This window comes from Euprymna scolopes, chromosome 2 (assembly GCF_053919585.1).
Source record: "Euprymna scolopes isolate OS-2025 chromosome 2, ASM5391958v1, whole genome shotgun sequence".
In the NCBI taxonomy this organism is placed as follows: Eukaryota; Metazoa; Mollusca; class Cephalopoda; order Sepiida; family Sepiolidae; genus Euprymna; species Euprymna scolopes.
In genome coordinates this window covers 86,127,717-86,135,216 of record NC_136483.1, presented here as the reverse complement: position 1 = coordinate 86,135,216, position 7,500 = coordinate 86,127,717, and the positions used below count along the sequence as shown (strand labels likewise).

Sequence of the window (7,500 nt, the reverse complement as noted above, 5' to 3'; positions counted from 1 at the left end):
TTACAAGGTATGTTCCAAAAGTTATGCCTCCTATTTTTCCCCACCTTATTTGATCAGAAGAGATTTCAATGACTGAACTCGTGCATTCAGGACCCGAACGTTTCATCTCTCTATTGTAGATATTCACAGTATGATACTCGAAGAAAGCAACCCCTGTCATGGACATGCGTCAGAAGCAGAAGTGCGTCATTGAATTTCTGGTAAGAGTGCATTGAGAATGGTGATGACTGTGTAGAAAAATAAATTCTAGAGAACAAACCGCCGCTCGTTGTAATGGTACCACTCCCGTCTTCGTAGCTCAAGCTTTTTTAGTTAAAAAATAGGAGGCTTTACTTTTGGAAGTATCCTCATAGTATACACATACATATAAGTGTTTTATGTGTAGGAGACGCAATAAAAAAGCAGTTCTAAAAATGCAATACATTCATATAATCTCATATTGTGGCAGTCTCTTTCGTCGTTTCAAGTAATAAAGAAAAAATTATTCTTCAAAATAAAAACTATCATTTTCCTAGACTTTCTGGCATTGATCTGCAAGCTTTCGGATCTGGTCAAATTACTATTACATCAGCTTCGAATGAAAAGAATTCTTGACACGCTTCCTCGACTTCATCAAACGAAACGAATCGGAAACCCCTTCAGAAAGTGTTGCATTGGGCGGAATAGGCCGTAATCTGATGCAGCACAGTCAGGACTGTAGGCTGGATATAGCAGAACCTCAACGCCGTCCAGCTCTTCAAACTTGTCTTTGATCTTCCTGGCGGTATGTAACTTGACATTGTTCTGTTGCACCAAAGGCCAATTTCTGTTGATCAGAGCAGGGTACTTTTGCTTCAACCTTTCATCGACCTGCTCCAGTTGCTTATAGTAAAGTGAGTCGCCGCATACAATTGATCCTTCCCCGTCAGCGGCACGAATCACTTCTGCGGCTTTCCTGGTTGAAAGACCTCGCTTCCAGCAGTAACAAATCAGAACTCGCAGCTCAATTTTGTCAATTGCCATCTGGAATAAAAAGATATAGATCACTATAACAATATAAGCGCAAAAAAAAAAATGAATTGAATAAAAATTCAAAATTTCGCAACTTTTGGGACAACCTAATATTTATATTAGATGCTAAAATGAAAAGCCTTAATTGCTTCCATAATCACACATTCCCAAATTTCTGATATTCATAAATCCTCATCCTACTTTTAAAAGGTAGTAAATGAAACCTAATAAGAGCGCCACTTTTAACATGACTTCAACGAAACAGAAAACCAAGGTTCTGGGAGATTTTTGTCGAAATACTAAGAGGAAAAAATCGCCTAAGAAAAGCAATTGTAAAGTTTTTTTAAAAAATCCAACACGAATATCCAATCCTCATCTAAAAACTTCAGAAACAAATTAAAATCATTTTGAAAAAAGTATTTTAAATAAACAAAGACGAAATATTAATATCTTACCTTGTGAGTTGGTTTGGTTCCATTATCTAATTTTTTTTTTTTTTTTACATGGTAGTCACCACTTATCAAAGCCCGGAAGCCATTCGGGGATAAGTGTTTTGCGTGTGCAGTAATCAATGGGATAGTATCGTAGTAATTGGATAGTATTGGAGATTCGATAAAGTGTCTTACTTAAGGGGGTGATCCATCAAGAATTTGTTTATGTTGGACTTGAAGACATCCAGGTTGTAGTCAGGTGGGAAACAGGTAGATGGAAGAGAGTTCCATTAGCGTGCACTTCTAAGAAAGAAGCTTTGTTCATGGAATCTACGTTTTGGTTTTGGCACAGATGAATAGTGAGGAAAATTTTTGACAATTTTTGCAAATTTATCAAATGTTCCCATTTATATTTTCAATATTTCGTCGGGGTTTATACAAACTGTATTCTTGCCATCATTTCGTCTGAAAAATACTTTACCTCTTCATATCCTTTCATCTGCTTTTTTAATCTTTGATTTTTAATTTATTCTTTGATTTATCATTTCTTTTCTCCATTTCATAGACTCTAAAAACTTCATGATTGCACTTATGACTAGTTTTCGTATAATGCTGTTTCAATTCATGCCAGTACCGGCAAATTCATAGCTTCGCCATAATATTCATTTGCTTTAAAGAAAATAGCCGACAAAACTAATCCCCACTTGTACATATATTTCACATAATTATAAATATTTTATTTTATTCGTATTCCCGCCCCCGTCTTTTTTTTATTCTCCCTCGACAAAATTTACACACACACACCCCAAGTCTCTCGTCGTATATTTATTTATTGATTTGCATAACCAACGATTAACTCCTAATGAGTTTGTTGGTGAAAGGGGCCCTAGGGGTTTTCCGGTTATTTTCTTTAAAGTAATTTATAAGTTTTGTACAATCAAACAGCTATTTAATATTCATTTACTAATATTTTTCCTCTGATGAGAAGTACGCATTTCTTTGAAACTTCGCGGGTTAAGGAAAATTTAATATTCTTATTCGAGTATTCTGCCGAATAATAAATTCATGCTAAATATAATTTACAGTCTTAAATGTATGTTCTTCTATGACAACCATATCATAAAAAACCTAGACACCTCAAAAGAATGTGGACCTGACCTTTTCTCCACTGTACTATCAAAAAAAAAAAAAAATGCTCCGCCGAAGTTACTCCAGTTCTCTCAAAACATTTTATAAAATACCTTAATGAATCTTGCTTTCCTAAGTGCCGGAAAACCGCTTCTGTGGTACCAGTTTACAAGAATTCTGGCGAGAAAACTGACCTATTAAATTATCGCCCCATTAGCCTCCTCCTACTTTTCGCCAAAATATTTGAGTCCATAATTAATCAAGCTCTAGTCCATCACCTCACAGCTGCTAAACTTCTGTCCAACCAACAGTATGGATTTAGACAAGTCTGTTCTACTGCAGATATTTTAACTGTAATCTCTTAACGTATATACCATGCACTGTATAAAGCAGGTGAAGCTAGAACATTAGCCCTAAATAAGGCCTTTGACAGGATATGGCATGATGGTCTTCTCATGAAAATCAGATCCTATAGTATTACTGGACGAATACTTTACATAATTAAAGTAAGAAAAAAAATCTAAGTTGTCCTCGATGGTCGTACGTCAAAACAATATTATATAAACGCGGGTGTTCCACAGGAGTGGAGCCTTGGACCTTTATTATTCCTGATATTTATAAATGACCTCCCTGATAAAATAATCTCTGAGATGGGTATATTTGCTGACGACACCACACTCTATAACAGACACGAGGGGGAAAACAAATGAACGCATATCCAAGGCAATGGCAGAAACCTTAGAGGAAGACGTCCGGTCTGTGGTGGAATGCAGACAAAAAAGAATGGCACATTCAATACTGCCAAGACTAAGCTCGTTTCCTTTAATAATTACAAGAAACCTTCTCAACCACCAATAGCCATGGGTAATGATACATTATCTCAAAGTAACTCGTTCAAATTCCCCGGCTTACCGTTCACGGGGAACATGATTTGGAACGGATACACCAAGAGCATTGCCAAGACTGCTCCAAAAATGTTGGGCTCTCTTTACCGTGCTAAAAAGTTACTTACGTCTGAGAGTATCCTATGCCTTTACAAGGCCACTATTCATCCATGTATGGAGTATTGTTGCTACATTTGGGCTGGTGCATCTGCTACTAGTCTCTCACTCTTAGACAGGATTCAAAGGAAAGTCGCCAACCTAACAGGTCCCAGCACTATCAGCTAGGCTTTAAACGATGTCCCATCGACGCAATGTTGCATCCCTCTGCCTGTTTTACATTAATTTAATAGTAGATGTCCCGACGAACTACAAGCCCTAGAACCACCTCGACGTAAATACCCCCGACAAACCCGAGAAGCAGAAAAACCCCCACCCCAACACAGTAGAAATCCCTAGATGTAAGGATGTCTTTGTCTCCAATAGTTTCTACCCTAGTACTGCTAGACTTTGGAATTCCCTCCCGGGTTCCTGTTTCCTCGACTGTACTGACATGGAGAATTTTAAGTGTAGTGTAAACAGGCATCTTGCTGCTCAGTTCCACACATGGTACCCCTACAAATTATATCCCAGAAAGTAGCCCCTACATCAAAGTGGCACTGTGCCTTGTTTGTGGTGAAAATGCAATAAAAATATGACAATCTCTATTTCCTGTCCTCGTTGTATTGAGTTTTTTAATTTTATTAGGATTACTATATAAATATTAATATTTATATTCACTTTCAGTTTGCAGAAGCTTTTGACTTGTAAACTTAATTTTTACTTCTTGATTATATATATATATATATATATATATATATATATATATATATATATACTATAATAATTATTAAATACCTACAGACACTAGTGTTTCATCATTTCGGGAATCAGCAGTGCAGTGTGTCACGATTAACACCTGCCGATAGATTCGAACTCGGCAACAAAAGCCATCCCTGGCTTCATTAGCAAGGACCCAATCCATTCGGCTACCGTTAACCGCGAGAAATACTGTTGAAATTTATACATATATTTTTATAAAAGATTTTTAAACGTCTGTCAGAGTGATCTTATCATTATATGATGATCTGCTTATAAGAGCTAAATTGACTGACTTTTTATTTAAACTGAAAGTGCTCAACGGTAAGAAACTAGTTTCTTAAAGGGGCTGACACATATATATATATATATATATATATATATATATATATATATATATAAGGAATTTTGAAACTGTTTTCTGTATGTGGCAGCTCATTCCCTATGGGCTCGGAAAATGCTGGATCAGTTGTTTTGAAATTTCTCAGAAAAGCAGTGTCTAGGGATGTTCTTACGTAGGTTTTGTATCGGAATGCGACTGATAAATATCGAAAATCGATAATCGAAAAAATTCGATTAAAAAAGAAAGTTCGATTAACACTTTTTTTTAAACTAACATCACAGGTGCATTTGAGACGTTTTATCACCACATAAGCAGAAAGGACTAACTATGATAGCAACTGTAGATTCTTTTATAAAACAGGCGCACGTTCGTCAATAATGTATCTGTTTAGAGCACACTTGAACCGTGGTACTTGAGTTTTGCATTTTTAAACTTTAAGTAAGGCCAAAATTTACAAATAATTTTATAAAATCAATCATTAATTCTACTGTATTGTGGACTAAGTAACTGCGGAAATGCATTTGAAGCTTGCTTGCAATGCGGAGGGTGGAAGTTCCTAACTAGTGCCGGCAATCAATTGATTTGATTAAAAAATCGGCGAATTCACCGATTTCGATAACAGTAAAAGTATGGAAGGGTGGAAAGTTGTTGATCTTCACTCAATTCCAGTAAACACCAGATCTCCCTGCTAGTATATATATATATATATATATATATATATATATATATATATATATATATATTTCTGTAGAAATATATTCTTATAATATATACCAATCCTTATTTAAGAAGCTCAATGTAATTACAGAGCAGTATAGAGAATAAATAACGACAACTAAATTCCAAAATTCATGATGTTGACAATCATATAATTTATTCCTTTAATTCAGTTGACATTTACAATTCTTGAAAGTATGTTTCTTAGCGCAAAATCAATCACTTAATTATTCTATGAATCAGTGAATCTATCATGCCCTTAACTCATTTGACGGATTGATTGTTGCTATTTGTTCTGGTGAGTTAAGATCATAATAGATTTACTGATTGATATAATAATTGTTTGATTTTGCGCTACAAAACAGATACTGTCAAGAAATTGTAAATGTCAATTGAATTATAAAATTATAAGATGGTCAAAATCATGAATTTTGGAATATAGGTTTTTGTCATTTATTCACTATATATATATATATATATATATATATATATATATATATATATATATATATATATATATATATAATAAAGTGCCCTATTTTGTTTTTCCTCTCAGTTTTTTATTGTTCCATATATTTCAGGTGGTGTAGGAAGCAGACCTGTTTATTTTTACAGCAATATAATCAACTCTACGTTATATTAAGCAGTACTGTATACAATCTTGCATTATATATATATATATACATATATATATATATATATATATATATATATATATATATATATATATATATATAAATGTGTCTATATATGTGTGTGTGTATGTCTGTGTGTGTGTGTGTGTGTGTGTGTGTGTGTGTGTGTGTGTGTGTGTGTGTGTGTGTGTGTGTTTATGGCATTATCACGTTGACAAACCGGTTCCCTCTGGATCACCGACGTTAAGCAACGTTGAATCTGGTCAGTACTTAATGGGTGACCATTTGGTACTTTCAGGTGCTTAATGTGCTCTCCGCTTATCTCGGCATTGTTTCCAGTCGTTCTGGTCTTCTCCTTGCCACTGGGCTCAAATAATGCCGATTCAGGAGAGGTGTGGTTTGGTATTGCGCAACCCTTGCCTCACAATTACACCCGCTACTTTCCCTAAGGGGTATCCTTTGTCTTTCAAGTACTGAACGGAGCATGGGAATATATATATATATATATATATATATATATATATATATATATATATATATATGTCTAAATTAGTACAAAAAGTTTCTATAATAGCTCAATAGTATATTACAATTAAAGCTTTTAATCAACTCCATGTTATATTATGCAACACTGGATACAAATCAACGATGCCCACAAAATCAATTCTTCTGATGCAGTTTAAATGCATGTAGAATTTTGGAAGGAACGGAGTGTCTGATGAATTCCTAGCTCCTTAAACATTTTATTTACAAACAATAATTTCTGCCCATTTCGTAACTTTTCACATACAAATGTATTTTGAATGAACTAGTATTACATATGTATATCTATTTTTTTTGTTTTGTTTTGTTTTGTTTTATTTTACTTCACTCGAAGTTCTCAGAAATCAAGGGCCCCACAACCTGGGGCTAACACTTGAACTCTATATGAGATATATAGATATTCGAATGTTCCATTTAAGTTCTTTATGCCTCAAAAACTGAGTTACTAAAGAAGTTGAGAACATAATTTTCCTCTCCCCAATTAACCATTTTTATACATTGTACTATATCTTTCATTTTGGTCTCTTGGTCTTACTGGATTCCAGGACAAGAACTTATCTAGTCTGGTGGAGTATCCAGCTTCGTGCTATAACTTGAGGTAACATCACTTGGAGAAGGTGCACCATTCCTCGGAAAAGCTAATGTAGGTTACCCATCGTGAGGAGATTTTATTTGTGCAGCAAATACTATGTGATTTTGAATATTTGGTCAGGGTTTACTTCTATGGAAAAAGTATCCTCATGCCAGATTGTTCTGACAAATCCCTGTACAGAGAGACCTTAGACACTCGAGGATAGTGTCTAGTAGGCATTCAAATTCTCTCCTGTAGGCATTCAAATTCTCTATATGTGTGTGTGCGTGTCAACTAAAAACGGCTAAATACATATACATGTGTGTGAGTGTGTGTGCGTGCACGTGTGTGTGTGTGTGTGTGTGTGTGTGTGTGTGTGTGTGTGTGTGCGTGTGTGTGTGTG

General features: G+C 35.0%; 1 protein-coding gene across 2 annotated transcripts in view; it reads right to left on the bottom strand.

Moving 5' to 3' along the window:
• LOC145293257 (uncharacterized) overlaps positions 1 to 7,500 on the bottom strand; it is a 38,970-nt gene that overhangs the window by 357 nt on the left and 31,113 nt on the right. For both annotated transcript variants that reach the window (XR_013869701.1, XM_080139839.1), the window contains exon 2: positions 1 to 1,002. This exon is cut by the window's left edge and continues 357 nt beyond it. The gene's annotated coding sequence lies outside the window, so the exon portion shown is untranslated. The remainder of the gene's footprint in view (positions 1,003 to 7,500) is intronic.